Genomic DNA, 24,057 nt, shown 5'->3' on the forward strand with positions numbered 1-24,057 from the left:
TGCTAGCATAAGAACTAGAGATTAATATTCCCACCAAAAACAGGTTTTTTAACCTGAAGTGGATCAAAAGAAACAACTCTTCTAGTGAGCTCAAGAAATCTTTCTGGGAGCGTCGACCTGAAGCTCCAGCCCCTCAGATGATAAGAGAGCCTGAACATCTGTCTACCCGGGTACACCGTGTATTGAAGACAGTCAAGGAGAAGGGCTTAATAAAAAAGAAGTTTCAGAGGACACTGATTGTTGAGTCCCGAAGAACTCCTCCAAGAGATAGACTATCATCTGCTGTGATAGTTGAAAGAAGAGATTACAGATAACAAGCTCCACATGGTGAACATCAGGGCGTGACACCTGAACCATATGTTCAGGGATCCGCCACCGAAAGGTCCCGGTGGAAAGGCAAACAAGTATGGAGGCCAAAGCCTCGAAAAGAAGAGGTGATTGAAGAAAGAATTAGTTCGGGTGTGACATCTGGAGCTGTCTTCATGAGATCCGCCCCTACAAATAAAACTTGTTAGAAATTGGTCCAAAAGAAGGCCCATAATGATAATTATAATGACAGTCGACATCCTGGAGAATCTTCTAGGAGATCTCGTCATTCTCCTACTTCAGTCAAGGAAGAAGTTCAATTCGATCGTAGCCCGCGGATCGAAGAAGTAATCATTCCAAACCAAGAACCTGAAATTCAGTGGCGACGCCGCTCAAAAATTCAGGTACAAGAAGATAAAGAAGAATATGGCAATGAAGACACTATGGAGATCGAGGTGGTTCATATGGTCAGCTACACTGATGTGGAAGGTGATGATGGTGATGAAGACGACCAAGAATCATAGCCCCGTACACGTACTTATCGTCATCGCCATAGGGCTCGATCTATTGCCAGCCGAGGTGCTCGCTCCTCAGATGGAGAAGAAGAGGAAGAAGTTGGAGAAAATCCCTTCGCTGGTGAGGACATCACGCTTGTTGAAATGAGAAGGTAAATGATGCGACAGATGCGAAAGAAATATAGAGAAATCTCTCAGTTGAATGATAAAATGACTAAGATGATGACTCAGATGATGGCTACGATGGAGATGATGCAGAAGACCACTTATATGGGGCCTGCACCGGCTCAACCTGTTGATCAAGCTGCTAATACTTAAAATCTCCAAGCGCCTCAAGCCTCAGGAGTGAAAGGTGTACCTGAAGGTGGCGATAGGAATGATGATCCAACTCGCCAGCGCACTCCCTAAAATGTGGCAAACGCCTCTGAACCTGTAACAGCATCGCAGTTGGAAAGCTTAATCAGTGAAAAGATTAAGGCCATTATAGCTGTTGAACAGCCAGAAAAGTTGGTAGGAAAAGGTCGCCCGTATCCAGCAGAGTACGATCAGGTGCCATATCCAAAGGGATACTTTGTGCCGAACTTCAATATCTTCGATGGCAATAAAAATCCCAGACAACACCTGGCGCAGTTCAAAGCAACCTGTGGAAATACGGAAGGCAATGATGCTCTATTATTCAGGCAATTCGTGAGCAGCTTGAGTGGAACTGCTTTCGAATGATATGCCGAACTACCGAATGATTCACTGAAGACCTTTGCGGAGCTTGAGGCCTTATTCGTTGAAAAGATTTGCCAGTGCAACAGAGAAGACTACCATTGCTGATCTTGCCCTTGATAAAAGGAGAAAAGTAAATAATTTGAATCTTTATTATATTTAAATAAATATTATATTAATTATTTTAAAAATTAAAAAAAAACTTTGAAAAATCTATGGATCTCTCAACTCCTTTAAAATGTTTTTAATAATATTTTTTAATTATTTTATTTTAAAATTTATATCCTTATAGATAGATTTATATATATGTATATATACTTTAAAACTAGTTTAAAATTATATGTATGTAAATTTTTAATGTTGATAGATCTCTTGAAACTTTAAACATGGATTGAGCTTGAATGATAGATTTGATGGGGATGATTAGTGAATAATTATCTTAATTATTCACTAATCATGTTGTTAATTATTCAAATTAATTTTATCTTTTATATATTTAGGGTGCACACACCACATAGTTTAAGGCTCTCCTAGATTTAGTAATTGATTGTATTTGTGCATGTTCATGTATATGTTGTGTTCAAGGTTTAGAATGACAATGATTGAAAACCTACAACTTAGTGTTATTAAGGACAATAATTAAGGACATTTGTCTAAAAAATTTAGATTAATTCTAGAAATTAGGATACACATCCTCTTGACTTAAAATTTTGACCACTTAAACTTAGTGACACATACAACCTTAGGAAAATTTTTCATTATTTTTTTTTAAATCATTAAGCATCTTAATTAATTTACTTAAGCTTAAACCCTTAATTAAGCCCTTAAAACTTCTAACAATTCTAATAAATCAAAGTTAAATCCAAAAATATAATTAATATCTCAAATTGATCAGAATTGAAACCTTAATAAAAGAAAAATAAAATCCTTTTGATTTGACATCAAATCTGAACTTAATTTAATTTTAATCAAAATTCAATATTTAATTAATTTAATTAATTAAAATTAATTAAAAATTCCAAAAAAATTCTCAAACACTTGATAATCCCTCCTTAAATCATTTCTGGTCTTTGGATGTGATTTCAAGGAGTTGAGAGTTCATTTGGAGTAAAATCATTAAAAAGGCCTTTAATTAAACAATTTAAAAATTCAAATAATTATCAATCTTTGAAAAATCATAACTAATTCTAAAAAAGTCTAAATTGAACAAACTTAACGGCATTCAACTCATATAAAAATCTAATATTTATTAAAAATATTGAACTTCGAGAAATCATTCAAATTTGAAAAAGTCAACTTTTGGTCAAACATAAGTGAAAATTCAATTCAAATCTTCAAACCTTCATAATAAAATATAAAAAAAATCAAAGTCTAGCATAGTTATAGTCTAACTGATCGTATTAAGGTCTAATATTTTCTAAAAATATTAACTTTCTAGAATTTAATTTTAATTAAAACATCAACTTTTGATACCTTAATTAAATGATTAAAATAATCCAGAAATTTCCAAAAACTTGAAAATCACCTTAAAATTCCAGAAAACATTAATTTAACCTTAAAACCAACAATCAACCAATTTTAATTAAAATTTATTAACTTTCAAACCTTAATCAACTTAAGTCACTTAACTCTACTTGGTACCACTAGGTAACACAGACCTACTAGGCTACTAAATTAGCCCTAAGGAAGGTGAACTCTCCAGATATAAATATACTCTTCCTCCTAAAAAAATTACTATTAGATGTCTCACCATTGAACCATTTTCTACTAGCAGTCCATCACTATTGAATAACTGTTAGATTATTTTTAATTAATCGGGATCGCCCAAAAGCTCAAAAAATAAAAAAATGTGAAATGATACTAATGGTTGTGTCAAACTATTTCAAAGTAATATTAGAAATTTATAACATTTTTTGCAAGAGTACTAACCAGCTTTAGAGCATATTTAGATAGAGGTGTAAGTTTTGCCTCATACCAATAACCATCATGCTCCTTTGAACAAGTCTAAAAAAGGTCTCATGGATCTATTGTCATACAAAATGTGGTACAAATCATGCTCACAAAATATTAGAGAACTCCCAACTAATCAGAGAATTCAATCCCCCCCCCCCCCCCCCCCCCCCCCCCCCCCCTAAAATTTCTTTTTATGCTGGCCCATCCACTAGCGCTCTGCCTAACCATCTAACAGAAAAATAGCTAACAAAACTTTTTCTCATGAGAACACTTCATACCATCAAATGTCTTCTCTAGCCTCTTTAACCAATCCACTAATGCCCTTACCTCAATAATGCCCACAAATCTTGGAGGTTTCAATCTCAAAAGTTTTTGTAAATGTCTTTTTGTCTCATCAGATCGAACAATAGGAACTCTACTATATACTTCACCCCTCTAGGCTATCAAACTAGCAAATTGAGAAATTATATCAGAACTCATTATTAGAGCTGAACTATACACAAGAGTGCTTGTCTGGCACTTTGCTCATATGTCATTTATGGGTTTGGCAAACATATATCATACAAAATATGCAACATAACATATATGTATGTGAAGGCAAATAATAATGAACACCTAAACAAACTCAAAACTACCCCACTTGACTAACAAATCAATTTTTATTATTTTATTTTACGATTCATTTCCAAAACTATTACTCTGATATCACCAAAAGCTTGTCATAACCCAACCCAAAAAGATATGTCCTATTATGTTGAGCTGTGACAAGTAAATCTAAGGTCTAGTTTTGAAATATTTAAAATTATCTTCCAATATATATTATAAATAAATAATAGACTACAGATCTACTAAAGCATCTAGAGTACTAAAAATAAACTCATCAAACAAATCTTTTTCATTTCATCAAAATAAATATACAAGATCTATGCTAGCGTACATGTCTACATAATAGAAAATATAGCAAAATATAATCAAAGTTGGCCATGATTGTACAAAAATTAATATAGAGAAATACATATATAGACTGAGATCAGATCCAAACCTGCTAATCAACATGCTCCTTCCTTTTTCTAGATCTTGAAAATAAAATGCAAAATTATAATGAGCTACAACAACTCAACATGTCACAAACATTGATCTAAATTTCTAAATTATTTCTTTTATTGTTTTTTAAAATTTAAAAGTAATTAAATATAATATAATTAATTATTATGCTGAGCAAAATAATAAGACCATAGCACTTATGCAAAGATTCAAGTAATAGTACTAAGAAATTAATTAAATTAAAATCATGTTATAAAATAGTTCATATCATAAATTTCTCTGATCTCCAATATAATCTTATAGAGGTTTGGGCCCTTATAACTCCCAATAAAAATATTTCCTCTTTCAAACATAATCTCAAAAGATTATTACCTCTTCAAACACCCAATAGTTAGATTTTAGATTTAGATTCTCTATCAAATATTTAATCTTAAAGAATTTAGGCTCCTATATCTCCTAACAAATATTTTTTTTTTTATATCAAAACTATTTAATATCACATAATTCAATCACACAAACACATATTTTATCACATTATAGCAATTTAAATATAATTATATACATTTCAAAATTGTACATATAAGGTTAGACTACAGAAAATACTACTGAGTAATAATGCACAATATTAAAACATAACCAAAACACCAGAGATTATGTAAAATATCATTTTAAGATTTTAATAGTATTACAATAACTTTTTTAGAGTATGGTTTATTTTCTATTCAATAAAAACTACCTAATTTTTAAAACCTCTATTATAAATTTTTTAGAAAATAATCAAAATATTCAAAATCTCAATCTATACAATATTAAAAAGTTACATGCTAAACATTTTCCAATGCAATGTCATCCAGATTTTTTTATAACCAAAATATAAATTTAATAAAAAAAAAACTTCATATCTTTGAAAACTAAAGAAGGCATATTATGTCCTAACTTGATCGAGACAATTTTTTGAATTGGACTAAAGACTAAAAATGACCTGAAGCAGCCCAAAAATTCTTCTTTCCTCTCGCAATCCATCTACTTCTCTCTCACTTTTAGCTACCAACATCAAGCAAAATGAATAAAATAGTGAATTTAATATAATATTTAAGTGCAGAAAGTGGGCTAGCATGGTGTTGCCACCATTTAGCGCTACGATGCTGGTTCAAATTCTAAAAATTCAATACTACAATGTTGAAATGTCACTATTCAGCACCTAGGTACCACTACAACGCCACGACACTCGAAAGCCCAACATTGTGGCGCTCCATGGGAAAAAAATTCAAGAATTATTCTATATGCATTCCAAACTCCTAAGATTTATTCCAGAACATATATTGACATTTTTCGTACACACTTCCAAATACATTTAAGTGGTTTCAAAATACAAAATTGAAAATATTTATCTTTTTCAATTTAGGTTAGAACAGGTAGAACTGAATTATGAAATTTGAGCTATCACAGAATGAAGTTACAAGGTATTCAAAAGTCCTTTTAAAACAAATTTTAAGGAAATGTGAATATTTTGCAAAACATCCTATCAATCAGACAATTCAAGTCATTTCAAATTTTAAATTTAAATAAAAAAATTATTTATTTTTATCATCATTTCAATAAAATTTACATAATGTTATCTCATAAGACTTATAATATGAATATTCTTTTTATGTATAAATATTATAATACAAGTTTAGGATGACTTGAAGTCAACATTTTCTAACATCCTCTATAAGAGTAGTCGCACTTAAAAAACATAAAGGAAATATAATAATCTTAGGAAAAAACTCTTTAGATTAATTTCTATCTTTGAGTTAAGTTGATCTTTTTTATCTTCCTCAACCGTCTCTTGAATGACTTGCTCTATGGTTAGATTAGAAAAAGTTATTGGATAATTGAAAATTCATAATTATAATTATTGACTCACTTGTTACTTCAAGGTGAAAGAACTATGAATTCGTGATTACCTATAGTGGATATTTCACTGCTTTATTTTTGGCTAATTCTATCATTCACTAGCTCATTTGCTCGAAAACTCATGAGATCACCTAGAACACCAACTTTAGTCTCAAGAAAGTCGGCCTTTTGAACTTAGAAGAAAAAAGTTGTAGAGCAAACTTGCAGAGCTATTTGGAAGAAAATGATGATATGATAGAGAAAACTTCAAATGCTAACCGTATGCTCATATTTATAAACTTGTATTAGTGTTGATGGACATTAAATTATTTATACTCAAAATTTTATTATATATTCTTCAATCTAGTAAAACCCCATAGCTTCTCACTTTATATTCTATTTCTCTATATGTTTTCTTCTTTGTCTTATTATTCTTATTACCAAGGTTGTGGTGTTACTTATAGATAAATTTGGATCCAACATTAATCAATGCATGGTTATTTGTAGAATAAGTAATCTATTTAATCCCTTGATATACCTTATATTTTTATATATTCCTATCATGTCAAGGAATAAGTCCTTATATCTTATTGTTCTAATTCCTAAAGTGAATAATCCATTGGTTCCTTCCAATTACCACCCTATAAGTTTTTGCAAATCTACATACAAGATTGTGGCTAAAATATTGCTGAATAGATTAATGGTAATCATTCCAAAGATCATTTCTGAAGATCAAGTGGCCTTCATAAGAGGACGTTCAATATTTGATCACATTCTTCTTGCTCAATAATTGTTTAATAAATTCAAAATTTCAAAAGCTAATAAAGGCCTATTGGCAATCAAGATTGATATGGTGCAAGCTTAAGATAATATGAGCTTGTCCACTTTAAAGAAAGAATTAGAGTACTTTGGTTTTCCAATACAGTTTTCTAATCTTTTGCTGGATTGTGCGGTAAATCCTAAGTTTTCTATTTTGATTAATGGGAGTAATTCTAAATGGATTGAAGCAAAAAATGATTTTCGGTAAGGGAGTCCCTTTTCACCCTTTTTATTTATATTGTGTTCTCAACTTCTTTCAAAAGCATTTTTTCAAAAAGGTAGGAATCTTGGAATCAAAATGGCTTCAAATGCACAAAAAATTTCTCATTTATTATATGCAGATGATATTCTTATGTTTTTAGAAGAAAATATGAAATGCGTGAAGAAGGTGAAGAAACTCCTCTTGGATTATTGCAATTGGTCAGGACAAAAAAATTAAAACCCAGAAATCATCTATTTTATTTGGTAAATTGATCAACAGAAGGAAAAGGAAAGTTATTTCAAACTTGTTTGGTTATAAGGTGGTGAATAAAATGGACTATCTTGGAGTTAAAATTGCACTAAGGAGGCTTGTTACTTCTGATTTTTAGAATTTGATGGAGAAAGGTTTAAATAGATTGAATGCTTGGGGAAATAGATTTATTTCTTTAGCACGAAGGATTGTTCTTGTTAAATATGTTTACCTTAATTGCTCTTCCTTTGTTTCTTTCCACTAATTCATTTGTTCCTATGATCCTATTGAAGGAGTTTGACAAAATGTGCATAACTTTATTTGGCATAAACAAAATGGAAATCATAGATTTCGTTATATTGCTTGGGAGGTTTTATGTACGACAGCGAATAGGGGAGTCCATGGCCTTCATTCAAGTGCTTCCAAAATAGGCCCATTACGTGAAAAATTTGGTTGAAACCTTCTTAATAAACCACGCTCACTTCTTAACATGAATTTGATTGCCAAAACCATGAGGTAAAGAGGAACAGCTCAGTAACATGGAAGATAATTCTTAGTGGGGCGATTTATCTTCATAACATTGTGAGGAGGAAAATTTCATCTGGATCTTCTATTAACATCCTAAAGGATGTTTGGATTCTTGACAAGAGCTTGATAGGTGGCCTACGTACATACGTGGAAGATTTAGAAGATGTTGGAGCTTCTCTAGACATGTTTTTTTACAAATGGGAGTAGGAATGTGGATTAGTTGGAAAAGATTTTTAATGAAGATCTCATTGGTCTTATCAAATAGATTCAAATCTATCCTGAATTTGTGCATAACCAGTTGGATCTAAAATTAAAACTATCGGGAAAAACTATTTTTGCACTTTCATCATAAAAGTTGGTTCACTACAGGAAAACACGCTATTACCGGCGGATCATATCCGCCGGTAACACGAAAAATCCGATGGAATTTCTTACTTTCCGGCGAATTTCCGGCGGATTTTGGTCCGCCGGTTTAGCGTGCGTCGATAAATGTCTTCCGACGAAAAATAATCCGACGGAAATATTTCCGGCGTATTTCCGATTGATTTTCCGCTGGAAAATATTTCCGTCGGATAATTTTTACGCCGGAATTTTAAGAAAAAAAATTAAAAAAATAATACCTGCAGCCCAGCCGCCACCGCTCCGCCCTCGTGAACCCCTGTTCCGCTCCTGCCCACCAGCTAGCGTGGATCAGCGATTAGCTTAATTTAACAATAAAATATTAAAATATTTAACTTAATTTAACAAAATAAATATTTATAAAAAAATATTATAATTTAAGTTTTAATTTAAATCATTTAATTTTTTGTTATTAAATAATTCAATTATAATTTAAGTTATTTTTGTAATTTAATTTGATAATGAGTTATTAAAATATAACTTAATTGTTTTAATTTTCGTCGGAAATCCGTCGGAAATGTTGTCAGAAAAAATCTGTCGGAAAACCAGTCAAAAAATGTGTCAGAAATTTGTAAAAAAGAATCCGTCGGAACTCTGCCGGAAAATCCGCTAGAATTTGTGACGAATTTAAATCCGCCGGAAATTACGCCGGAAATGAGCTGTTTTCCTGTAGTGGTTGATGATGATAGAGAAGATAATTATTGGAAATGGGTGAGGAAATTGTAGCTAAATCCTTGGGTCGAAATGTTTTTATGGTGTTTATTCAATAACACAATCCCATCTAATGATTTCCTAATACTTAGAAGGCTGTTGGATAATAATTTGTGTCAGAGAGGGTGCAATTCTATTTAAAATTTAAATCATATAACATGTGATTGTTTAAACTAACTCAAGTGATCATTTATCTGAATACTTGGGGTTTTCCTTCACCGGTTTTCTATTCCCAGGCGAAATGTAGAGTGAAGTTGGAAAGGTTAGCAAATACTAATCCTTTTATTGCTAATATGTATTATACATTACTCTTCTTTTCTTGAAAGAGTAGGAATAAGGTAAAGCACGGAGGGTAGATGATAGTTCTGCAATTATTGCTACAAATGTAATTAACTTTGTTGCTACTTCATATTGAAATAATCTCATCTCAGAAAATTGGCATGGGGTGCATGTTAATTAGCTTCCTCAACTGTTTTACAATTTTTGGCACCCTCCTCCCGAATGGATTAAATTAATATAGATGCATCTTTGTTGAGATCAAATAAAACATGGAGTTGGTGGAGTATTTAGAAACCATAAAGGTAGATTCTTGTTTGCATTGGTTTTAATTGCTTGCATTTAGATATTGCACAAGTGGAGCTATTAGCTATTCATTCCCTGAAGAAAGTGGTCCAGGATTGGATGGTCGAAGCAAAAGGTATTATTATTGAAGGCGATAATTATAATATTATTAAGTTTCTTAAAAATTCTTTTGGTAAATCAAGTATTAAGAAAGAAAATATGGATTTGGAGGACTTGCTTTTTTAAAGGAATTTAATTATGTTTTATTTCAGTTTTCCAATAGGAATTGTAATAAGTTAGTGGATTTTTGTGCTAACTTGGCTATTTTTAGTGATTTTATTAATTAATTGGGATGATATTAGTAGCAAAATATTCCTCCTTTTATTTCTTTGTTAAAGGAGGAAGGAGATATATTTTCTATCATTGAGTAGGTTGTAATAGGTTTTTTATTTAATACAAGTTGCATTTTCTTTCAAAAAAAAAAAAAGGAAGAATTCCTTATCCTCTACATACATATCAATGTATAAACCAAATAATAAGATTCAAAGATGTTAATGTTATTCTATTTGAGACTAATTTACAATATCATATACATCTTAGCTTATATTAATTGAAGAAGGGGATTTATGAAAGAAATTTATGAGGCTACATCTATATATATTTTCTTTAAGAATTAAAATACATTAGAGTGATTGATCTAAGAGACTTTTGTTTTCCTCTTTGTGAATGTGTTCTTAAACAAAACTAGAGGCTTTAATATGTTTATTTAGTTAAAGATGGAGAATAAATCAATTTCAAAATTACAAATATGCATGGAACATGATGAGCAATGCCTAGTCATATCCATTAAAAAAAGCAGAATGAAAAATTTTTTCATATGTTAAGTTTATATGATCATTTGAACAAATTCATGAGAAATTTTAGAATTAAAAAATGCCTTGAAAATAGCCTCACTATACTTATTAACCAAAATGAAAATATGATTATAATCAAGAGAAGCCCCATAGAATTAGAATTGAAGATACATGACTTGATAATGCTTGTAGACACCTCAATGTTAAGGTCAATTAGATGAAAATATAACCACCACTACAAGATCAATTCTATTTGCAAGTAAATCAATCTCTGATGTAGTAAAAGGAAAAATGATAGCCAATGTTATAACCCTAGAGGATCCTATGATAAATAATAATTCAAGGACATCGATGTCTCCGAAAGATATAAAGAACATAAGAGAAACATTATAAAGAACTTAGTTCATTTCTTTGATTCCCCTACTACGAACTTAGTTCATTTCTTTGATTCCCTTCTACTCCCAAAGAGGAGTCCTTATAACATTATAAGGACTCATAATAAAATATGACTTATTGGATATATAATAACATCACATTATAATGCATGAAGTATAAAATTGTTGCTAATCATTTAAATATTTGAGAAGCATGAAGCCTAATTGGCAAGCCTTTAGGATATTCAACATAAGGAAGACACATTGGGTGGTCTTGATGATCAGCTATCTCCAACTCATAACTGAGAATGATATGATGAAGAAAAATAGCCATCTCTAATTTTGCAAGATTTTCTCCTGGGCACATTCTTGCCCCACCACCAAATGGCATGAAAGCCTTTTTACTCTTTATACAATTTGGTTCCTTTGAAAAGAAAATTAGTGAAAATCATGAAAAAAGAAATTATTAATGATGATGCAAATGGATATTTCAATTTATTGAATATGCAAAGAGGTAATGATGCTCACCATCCATCTCCATGGATTAAATTGCATGGGATCATCATAAATTGAAGGATCTAAATGTAAAGCACGTATGTGGACAATTACAAGGTCACCTCGCGGAATAACAATACCTTCAAAAAAAAAAAGAAGATTTTATTTTAGAATATTTGAATCCCCGGCGTCTTTCACGATGTAATGAATATTTCCTTGTAAATAATAATCCAATAAATTTGAGCTATAATCTCGCTTTTTAAATAATGTGATTAAGGGCCTATTTGGGATAGCCTTTTGGTTGCTTTACTTTTCAGATAACAATAAAAATTTTGTTTGGCTATTACTTTTTTGTTGCTTTCTTATTGTTTTTAAAAAAAATTTGCGATGAAAAATTATTTTTTTGCAACCATAATTAAGAAGTTTTCTCCACAACAACCTAACTCACAACTAACTTTATAAAACACTAAAGCCGTCCCAAAAAGACTCTAAGGTTTCTTTGGGGCTATTTTTCTTATTGCCTTTTAAAGCGATATTCTTGTACAAAAATATATTGAAAGCAATGAAAAAATAACTATAAAAAACTATCCCAAAGAAAACCTAAATAATAAATTTTAAATTGTGAGTTATAATACAACCTTCAATATATAAAGCTCAAAATTATAATAGTGCATGCATTATGTAATTTTATTAAGACATACCTTTATATTTGACGTCTTCAATTGCCTTCTTGGGAATGAAAGGAGCAACATTGCTAAGTCGAAGTGTCTCATTAATAACCTTAATAAAGATCACATTAATATATTGATTTTGTGTGAAGAATACATAGGAAAAAATAGAAAACAATGGCTAGCTTCTTATATTTTTCAAAATTATGATAAATAAAAAAGTAACAATAGCGCATAAAGATGAAGAATACTAATTTCAAAGTAGTATTTTATCTTTGTTGTCTTAATTTAGAACAAAATTAAAAGATTGACTTACAGACTTAGTGAACTCCATATTTCTGTAATCATCCCATGATAGTTTGAGCTCTAATTTTGACTTGGATTTCACAATTTGAAGATGCTCTTCCTGAACCATTTTGTCAATAATTCAGAAAAGAAAAGAGGTTAAGGCTCTGTTTGAGATGAATTTTTTATTACTTCTTAAAACAATTTAGTAGTATAAAACTTAAAATTTGTATATACTAGAAAGTTGTTTTAAAAATCAATAAGAAAGCCATCCCAAACAGAAACCTAAATATCATAACTTAATCCTTCATCTTTTTTCTCTTATAACACTTCATAAAAGAATTCCTAATCAATATAATATGATTAGGAGCATTAACAAACTTCAATATTACCTGCAACCTTGTAACAACTTCCGGAGAATCTGCAAGGAGATACAGCATGAATGCTATAGCCCTTGAAGTAGAATCATGTCCAGCAAAAAGCGAGCCAAAAATAAAGTCGTGAATAGCTTCTTCTGAGTACTCAGTTCTTTTCATAAGAAGCAAGTCTAGTAAATCATAATCATCTTCTCGTCCTTCAACATTATGACAGTTTTCAGATCGTCCTTCACCATCTTTAGACATGAAAGTAATCCTCTCTTCCATTATTTTCTTCACAATCTCTAAAACATTTCTCCTAGACTTCAAAACAAGAATATGAATCTTGTCATGTACGTAACTAAAACGAATAATCTTGTCATGCACCGCTAAAATTTAAGTTATGTTCACGTATTATCAAAGTGTAGTGAAAAGTCTAATAAGAAGCTTAAGGCTATCAGTTTCGTTTGGGACGGCTTTCTTACCGTTTATTAAAGCAGTTTTTAGCCTATGATGCATCAACTGTATTTTCAAATAGTACAGTAAAAAATAAGAACATAGATCATAAAAGAAGGCAATTCTATCATCACACTTTCAGTAAGTACAATTAATATATATTTACTTGCATTACTTGTAGATATCATAATATATAGTTAAGAACTCTGTAATATACACATAAATTACCTTAAGCGCCTTCCAATATTTCATTCCAGGGAAATTAATAGGAACAGAACAAAGTGCAGAGATAACATGTGAATAATCTCTGAGAAGCAACTCAATCCGGCAATCATCTTCTATGCTCAAGGTGCTCTTGGCTATTATTTTGAGGGAATACTGCAGTATCAAGTCACCAAAACATCAGATAATTACATAGTAATTTTATATTTTCTTACTAGACTTCATAGGACGAAACTAGACAGAAAAATGATCCAAGTCTTTCACGGGAATTATTATTACAAAGAGAATAAATTAGATTCATGCTTTCATATAATCGAAACATCAATGTCATAAATTGGGTGATCATAGGAGTACTCATTTTAGATATCTCGATCGAGTCTATTGTCCAGAGTGACGACGGTGAAATAGATTTGGATATTATTAGTAGAATTCAAGATGGATGGTTGAAGTGGAGGAATGCATCGGGCTTATTGGGTGATAGAAAAAAAATACCGCTCATACTTAAGAGAAAATTTTATAAGATGGTGTTGAGACTTGCAATGCTTTATGGTGCAAAATATTGTCCATTAAAAAATAATCATATAATTAAGTTAAGTGTTGCGGAGATGAAAATGCTCAAGTGGATGAGTGGCTTTACTCTTAGAGATAGAATGTGAAACAAGCATATATGTGAAGAGATTGGAATATCTCTGGTGGCTAATAAGTTGATTAGAGAGAGTTACCTTAGATGGTTTGGTCGCATAAAACGTCGGCTTTCTAATGACCCGGTTAGGAGAATATATGTATTAAATTTGACATATGTTAAAAGAGGCAGATATAAACCTAAAAGACTTCATTAAAAATATTAGAAATGACAAATTTTGTTAGATTTAAATTAGAATTTGATTCTTAACACGACACAATAGAGAAAAATGATTCATGTAGCCATGTAGGCTTGATGTTGTCGTCGTTATCTTTGTTGTTGTTCAATGCCATAAATTTGGATCACAATAAAAAATTTTATGAAAAAAATAACTAACTCATTACTATTTGTAAATTTTAATCATGTTTGTAATATGGCTATTAAAAATATGACAAAGACTTTTTATGAAAAGATTAAATCGGCATCTTTTATGGTAAACAGTATTTGTTGCATCATCAATAATTATACTCCTATAAAAAATGATTAAAAAATTTTAAAATTATATCTGAAAACATTTTTATATCATTTCTTAAAAAGTAACTAGTAATATAGTTTTATCACATTATTTAAATAATTATGACTATATCTCAAAAATTGTATTGTGATTTTTCTTAATAAACTTTTTATTAGTACAATCAATTGTGCTCTTCATCATTATATCATATATTTGAGAATTTACTTACATTTCATAAATTTTTTATATATTTATACATCTAATATCTAAATTTGTATATTTACTTATTTATATTTAATATTTAAAACATCTCAAAGCATATACATGAAAAGGTATATTTACTTTTAAAAAAAATTAATAATAGTAATATTTTTTTGTGATTTAAATATTTTACTTCAACATAAATAAATATAAAGATTAAACTCTTAGATATATAAATATATATGAACAGGAATTTTGTCGTGGTTATAACCAGTACTGCTAAATCTTGCACTTCATCAAATTTACCCTACTGGTTCTTAAATCATTGCGGAATGTCGTTGCAGCGCATTACCCTACTGATTCTTAAACCGTTGCGGAATGTCGTTGCAGCGCATTGCAATTACAGCAGGGATACAAGGGTTTTAAAACCGCTACAAAGAAAATTGTGGCAGTTATAACCGTCGGGATAGGCCAAAAATTATGTTGCGATAAGCATATTTTTTTGGTAATTATCTCAGAATAAATTTAATAATTTTTAAGCCCATCTTAACATAATTTATATGAGAATATCATAATATAATTTTTCAAAATAGTTGTAGAATATAAAAATTGATTTTCAGTGGTGTTATTCACAACCAAAATTACTTCTCACAAGAATTTTTATTTATTCACAACCAAAATTACTTCTCACAAGAATTTTTATTTAATTGATAGCTAGGTACGTCCTTAGTTGACTCTCTTTGTTATTATCATGGCTTTGAAAATCGAACCGTCGATTCTACCTGTTTAATCGTGAACCGGTCCTAAGGCCAGTTCAATCCTCTTAAGAAACCAGTCTAAGAACCACCTAGTTCAATTATAATATATTTAAAGAATTTAATTTAATATAAAACATTTTTTTAAATATTAAATTAACTTAAATATGATATATAATTCCAAATTTTTTTTAATATTATATACATTGTTAAATACAAATGTAACATAACAACATGATTCCTTTACCCCATGATGGCTCTTAATCACTGCATACAAGAAAAAGTATATAAAGAACAAAACATAAAACTCCTAAGTGATGTGGGACTAAATAACTTGTATTTTCTAGTTCCAACAATGTATGCATGATGGATACTTCTATGAGAATTTGTTGGAAAAAAATTGTATAAAAATTATTATTATTATTATTATTTTATTTTATCTTATTTTTTACCTTGGTTGACTCTTCTTTTGCGGAGATGATTGCGCCATCTCTCCAAGATCTCACAATGCCAGAAGCCAAATGATTCGCGTCTTCTGAAAAAGTAGTCTTCAGCCTCTTCATGCTCAAGAAGTCAAAATAAGTGGATCTTAATCTCTTATGAGTTTCTCCAGCTGCAAATGCCAGTGATTCTCCACCAAAAATTCCTCGAAAAGTTGGCAGCAAAGGTGACGAGAATAATCTCACATCCTTATTTTGCACGAATCGATTAAGCTCAGCATCAGCAGATACTATGGCGTCTCTTCCCAGCAAATTTGATGAGAATATTTTCCCATACCTATACTCAGAATCATTTTTATCATATATATATATACAATTTAAATGATAAAATGTTGTATAAAGTTTCTGATTATGTGTGACATTCTTTGCATGAAGTTGTAAACTAAGGCTTCGTTTGGGATGATTTTTTTTATTACTTCTTAAAATAATTTTTAATTTCAAAATTTATTTTTTTATATTAGAAATATACCATAAGAAGTAGTAAAAAAGGGGTGTCTCAAATGAAGTCTTAGACTTCGACTTTGTTTGAGAAGACATTCAGAAGCAGGAAGAAAGCCGTCCTAAACGAGCCTAAAACTCCATTTGTGACCCTTGTAGCTTTTTATATAGATGTTTGTAAAGCTATTGAGGAGAAAATGGCTTTTTCTAACACAAAAATTTATTAAAAACAATGAAAATATAACGGCTGAATAAGAATTGTGGTTACGTTATGAAAAACGAAGCAATAAGAAAGCTGTCCTAAATGAAGCCTAAGCTTGTTATTAATTTTACCTTGAGATGTGATCTTCCATGAAACCTCCCATGGAGTTGGCGGGATGAGGCTTGAAAAAGGATAAGGTTTCTCCAATTAGAGGTACGCATCTGTTTCCAGGTGGGAAGACTTTGCAGGGATTTTGTTTTGAGGTAAACCATAAGATGACTGTTAAGAAAGCTGTGAAAGGGAATAGAAGAAGAGCTGCTATGAATTCAACCATGTCTTGGTTGATGAAGAAGCAGATCTTAAACTACTCGATCCCTTCCTTCAACGGTGAGTACGTCTGTTAATTTATAGGGTGCAGTACTGCCCATTCATTATTATTTGAGTAGCTGTTATAATATAAATTATAAAATGTTGCTCTCTATCTTTTCAATAATAATAATAATAAATATTATTATTACATGATAGATACTTTACCGTGGTGGATATAGTTTTCTTTTTTTTTTTTTTTTTAAGAGAAAACCCACAAAAAGGGGCCTACGTGTTAATATAAGGGCAAAAATACACAGTCCTTAAGGGAAACTCAATCCCACTACCGCTCGAAGAGCTACAATCTAAAAAGAAAGAAAGAAACCTAGGAGTTCGAGTTTCCCATCTAGTAAGCAATACAATGCAAACTAGTAACATTCTACAGTGCTTAAGACTAAGCATCCAAAAAATGGGAGCATACAAAAAACAACCAAAAAACTCCCAACAGCAGGAATCCACCAGCATGATCACCTGAAGCCCAAATCCTGCAACCACCAAAAAGAAACACAAAGCACAAAATAGTACAGAAAAATAAAAGCATTCAAAATGACAAAATTAGAACTACAACTATAAGGATATGTCTGGATTAAGTCCTTCTCAACCCAGCCAGCCAACGGAACCAAAAACAACTAAAATGAGACAGAAAAATAGAAAACTGGAAGAAAACCCAACCCATAACACAATTACCAGATAACATATGGCACACCATTATGATTCAAATTAATCAAGCCTTGAATAGGGACAGTAAGATGCTTGAAAGATAAATCAATAATAACATTAAACTAACTACCAAACTTAGCCAAAGCCTGAGCAGAAGAGTTAATCGCAGGGGAAACATAAGCAAAAGAACAATTAATAGAATCCATAATAACCTTAATGTTTCTACGAGTATAAAAAAGAGAATAGCAGCAGCTGCTCCCATCCAACTCCAACAAAGCTTTAAGGTCAACATAAAATTTACTTTCCAGAATAATATTCTGGATATCCAACCCGACACAAAGGTACAGACCATGAAGAACATCCATTAAAATACCCCCAAGCTTATCCGTTTCATTGGTTGTACTAGCAAACCCCAAGACATAAGCCGCATTGAAATCTCTAATAACACCGCCAACACACCAGATGTTCCCCTCCAAAACAGTGTCAAAATTTCAAAAAAAATAGCTTGAGGTTTCAGCCAATAGAATAATATGTTCACCAAAGAGGAATGAACATCATCAAGCTTAATCCCAAAACCCTCAAGTGTATAAAACACCTTATCAAAATTCTTATAGGAAATTAAATGAGCAGAAAACAGGGCTTTAACCTTCTCCTTAACTTTGTGAATAATACTGTGAGGATTCATCAAATAACCATTAAAACGGGAATCATTTCTAGCCAACCAAATAAACCAAACAATGAGAGCAGGGATAACATTACGAATATGACCCTTAATACGCACCATCCAGTCCTCAAACAAATTCTGGACAGAAATATTAGGACCAAAGAAATTAAAATGAAATAAGTCCTCAAAGTAATTCCACACCTTAACATCAATATGAGAAGAAATAAAAAACATGATGTAAGTTTTCAACATTAGAGCAACATTGACATTTAGAAGTGATAAACAAACCTCTTTTAATTCCTAAGAAACTCATCCGTAGGAATAAACATCTTAAGAATCTTCCAATTAAAGACAGAAACCGTAGTAGGGATACTCTTATGCCAGATCATTTTAAAAAGCTTGGAAGACTCCTTTTTACTTCTAAGCACATGCCAAGCATCTTTAGTTCTTAAAAGACCATCTTTAGTAAAGGTACAAAGTAAAACATCTTTAGCATTACGGTTTTGGGAAATGTTAATAATCAAATGAATTATAGAAACATGAATAATAGTAGAAAGTTTATCCAAATCCCAATCATTGGCAGAAAAGAAAAAATTAACCTTCACCGTATCAATAGAATTAGTTTTAAGTAAAGACTCAATAGAATGACCATTAATCCAACGATATTGCTAGAAGAAAACATTACCCTCACCAAGCCCCCAAGCTAAACAAGGGTCAACTTTCCACTTAATCAGACAAAGACGATGCCAAACCTTAGACTGCCCTTTAGAATAGAAACATTTGGAGGGATGGTTGCCCCCACAATACTTAGTCCTCATAAAGTTAGCCCACAACGACACATTAGCCCTGAAATTATACCACAATTTAAAAGAAAAGCAGAAGCCATAGGGGTGTCAATTTTTGATACGACACGAAACACGACCCGAACCCGACCCGGAAAAATTCGGGTTCGGGTCGGGTTCGGGTTGAACAAATCAACCCGTTTTAAAAATTGGGTCGGATTCGAGTTGACCCGGCAACCCGAAATTGACCCAAAAGTGACACGAAAACTCATATTTGACCCGAAAATCCGAGATTTACCCATTTTTTACCCGATTTTGACCCGAAAATCGAATATTGACCCGATTTTTAACCCAAAAATTAGCAATTTTAGGTCAACTTCGGGTCATTCGTGTCGGGTCGGGTTGACCCGGACCCGAATCGGGTCAGGTTTGGGTCTGGAAACCTGACATGTTTTTAAAAATGGGTCGGGTTCGGGTTGACCCGAACAATGCCGGATCAATTCCAGGTCCGACCCGAACCCGACCCGCTGACCCGAATTGACACCCCTAAGAAGCCATATCAATCATAGACTTGCAACCAAGAGCACCTTCATGTAAAGTACCACAACACTTCTCCCACGAGGACCAGTGAATTTTTGAATTATTAGAAGAACCCCTCCAAAATTTTTTTTTGAAAATTCTATCAATCCTAGAGCACACCATCTTAGTAAGAAAAAGAACTTGAAAACTGTAAACATGAATAGAAGCAAGAACACTTTTAATAAGAACAAGCCTACCATCATAACTCAAAAACTTGGAATCCCAAGTAGCTAAACGATTCTGCACCGTCAAAAGTAAGCCATCAAAAAGAAACAACTTCTTCCTTCCCTTAAACAGAGGAATACCTAAGTATTTTAAAGGCAAAACAGTTTGAGAAAAGCCAGTAAGATTCTTAATATCCAAAATCCTGTTAGAAGGAACTTTTTTAGAAATAACAAAATAACTTTTATCTTTGTTAAAAACAAGACCACTAACAGCTTCAAACTGATCAAAAAAGCCCAAAACTTTGGAAACCTCATTCTTCGAAGCATTCATGAAAACAATGAAATCATCCGCAAAGCATAAATGAGAAATATTGATACCACCCATATTTCTCACGGTGGTGGATATAGTGTGTTTAATATCTTAGTCTTTTATAAAGATCTAACATCAAGATATATAAGTTGTAAAAGACATTTGATTTTTTTTATTTGTAAAATAAAAAAAGGGGAATAATCATATGGGGCTTAATTCTATTATAATACTTCACTATAAAACAAGAGTCATTCTTAGGAATAATTCGAGAAGATGCCATTTCATAATTACAATAAATTATCCATTTGGGGACAACAAAAGTCAAATGATGAGGTGATGAATTATTTTAGTGAAGAACAATTAAATCCTCAAACGGAGTTACTTAAATATTATTATTTTGATTTTGTACTTGAATGAGATATCTTTATCCATTGAACATTAAAATCTCACTATGTTGCACCGAAATGGATACGATGACACGAATATGACTCGAAATGAATACGAGACACATTAATTCTTAAAAAAAATAGGATACATGTACGGCGGGGACACGACATTATAATTTATAAATCATACATAAAAATTAAGAAAGCAATCAAAGCATAATATTTTAAATGACGAAAAAAAAGCAACATCATTTGTAGTAATATCAAAATAAAGTAAACATTAAATATCTAGTAACTTTTCTTTCCATCCATACTCCTTTTGGTTGGCTCGAGCAAATTCTCAATGTTAGCCCACTCTTTGTGTAATTTTTTTCAGATTTTTTTTTTCATTTTTCAATAGGACATGCGTATCCGATACGCGGACAGATACGCGTGTCCTTTTGAAATTAAATATTATTTTAATTGGATATGGATTTGCCGTATCCGACACATATCAGTGTTGTATCAGATGTGTATCCGTGATTGACACGTATTTGATACAATAAGTCTTCATAAATAAGTGTAACGGTGCAACATAGAGATCTCATTTATCTGTTCTTCCATGAAAAAGAATATAAACTTATGATAATCAATATTTTAGAGAGATTTAATATTGTTATGAAGAGTGAATGCTCCTTTCTAGTTATTATATTATTACAATTTTTTAGGTACATAGTGTATAAGATGTCTTTAAAAAACGTAAAATTACAATGAACACTAACTATTTTAGCCAAAGAAGTCAAAGTAGAATGGGGAAACTCTTGAGTAAGGCTCTAAGCTTGATTTTTTAGGTCGCCAATTCCCACATTAATTACAAGTGGATCCTGATGAGGGGTATGAACTCCGTATAGATCAGTATCATCAAAAGCAATAGAGTGGCCAGCACTAGACTTCTTTGGCATTGGCTCCTTACTAGCTATAATTAAGACTTGATTGGGTAATAAGGGCCCCCCATTAATAGTTTCAATCTCTTCGACAATTTGATAATTATTCAATGGTTGACTTTGTTGTTGATTATGCCCCCTAGCAGGACCAGCTTTATCCCAAGATGCGCTTTGGATAAATTATCAAAGATATCCTTATCAGATTACCCTCTCCATATCTTCCTTGAGTTGTCTACAAGCTTTAGTCGTGTGTCCCCGACTACGATGAAAATGATAATATTGTTCTTGATTTCTTATATTGAGCTTCAAAGGATTTGGCCACTTTACAACCTCCTGATCCCGGATGGCTATGAACACATTGGCCTGAGATACATTAAGCGGCATATATTTCTTCTCTTGATGAGGCCCTCGTTGTTGCTGTCAGGGTCGAGGGGGCAATTTATAGTTTCCTTGCTTCTTCTGTTGTGATGATGAAACATCTATCCTCGGCGCATTTTTACGTTTTCTAGTTATTTGCTCAAATTTCTTCTTATGAGCATTATTTATGGCCTCATTTGTCGAGATTTGGGCCTCTACACAATGAAATAAGTCAGTATATGAATGGATTGTATCTCATATAAGTGATGAATAAAAAGGTCCAGGACGAAGTCCTCCAAAAAAAACTCCTCCTTAGCAGTTTAGGATCCACCCCTAGAATTTATCGAGCCGCAGTAGAAAATCTTTAAAAGCATTCTTTGAGGGACTCATTTTCTTTCCATCAAATTCTTGAGAGATGGGAAAAATCTTTAACCGTTCTTTGATTAGCAACAAATTGTCCAACGAATACTTTGGCCAATTTAACGAACTTGGAGATGGTTCATACAAGAAGCGAGTAGAACCATGTTCGAGCATACCCTTTAAGGGTAGTAGGAAACACTTGATAAAGGAGCGCATCTGAGGCTCTATGAATGTGCATAATAATTCTATAGTGATCGATGTGCTCATAGGGGTTAGACATCCTATCATAAGAATCAATGCTCGGTAGTTTGAACCCTATAGGAATGAGGTGTTGAAGGATTTATTTCATCAGTAGTGAGGTCTCCTGGAAGTCCCACTGATTGAGAGATTATCTTCCACCCTTGATGATGAACTCTTCTCGGACCAACCACCTTAGTTCATGTGGTGTAAGAATGCAGACTAACTGACTGGGGCGAAAAGGATGGGTAGAGCTAGTGGTGTCGGCAAGGTCAACGTCTTGTTGTGTTTTAGGATTACCCCTTGATTGAGGGATAGGGATGTCTGCCTAAACACGTTCGGGTTAAACACCTCTGGCCAGTGATGGATCTTGAGGAAGACAAACCACCTCATGCTATGCTAGCATTGGTTGTCAGGCCCCTCATAGGAGTTAAAGGATCTCCTTTTGATATTCCTCCATTTTTTAGAGGCTAACTTCCATAGATGGGCTTGATTTCCCTTCTCTAGTAGAGTTTTGCCCACCATGGTGAAAATAGGCAAATATTTTTCATCCCTGATTCAGGGATGATTCCTGGACAGGTGAGAGTTGGAGCGAGAGGCTCTATGGTGGCGATTACTATGCCTATTGGTCATTGAAGTAATTATTAATATTGTGGAATTATCGTTCCCACAGACGACACCAAACTGTTGCGGGATATAATATACATAGTGATAGAGTTATAATCCTACATCTTAGCGTTTCACGGATATCCAACTCACACATAGAGAACACAATATTTTTAGGTGGAAAATTTGGGAAAGGGAAAAAATAACGGGCCTAGCCCAGTTGAAAATTATTCCACTAGAATTTGTGCAAAGTATAATTTGGATCATCCTTGAATATGATAAAATTACAAATGTCAACTGAAAGTTTTGCAAAAATCCAGTGTCACTCCAACATCAGGTGGCAGTCCAACAGCACTCTGAGGTCAGGCGGTGGTCTGATAGTGGCACTTTAGCGTCAGGGAGCACTCCATCTTTAAGTGACACTTCGACGCCCTTTGATGGTCTGGTGGTGATTAGACAAAACTCCAGCATCCCTTTTGGTCTAACGATGGTGCGACAGAATTTCGGCGGTGGTGTGACAAAACTCCAGCGGTGGTCGAAGAGTAGTTAGGTGGCTGGATTTTTCTTCTTTCTTCTCTCTTGGCTTCCTCCTCACTTTCAAGAGAAAATGGGGTTCTAATTATAGAATTCTTGAGTGGCATGGCTTGTAAATAAATGGAAATCTTGATTTCTATGTTCATGTACTGTTAAATAGACCCTTTAATGGTCTTATTGATATCAGAATTTATTGATCTTTAGCTTGTTGCATTTGTCTCGTCTAGTCGTTCGATTCGACTATAAGCATGTTACGATTGAAGACCGTTTGGTAACCCAAATTTTGGTTTGATCCTTCCAAAAGTGCT

Source organism: Dendrobium catenatum, unplaced genomic scaffold, assembly GCF_001605985.2.
Source record: "Dendrobium catenatum unplaced genomic scaffold, ASM160598v2 fragScaff_scaffold_220, whole genome shotgun sequence".
Classification (NCBI taxonomy): Eukaryota; Viridiplantae; Streptophyta; class Magnoliopsida; order Asparagales; family Orchidaceae; genus Dendrobium; species Dendrobium catenatum.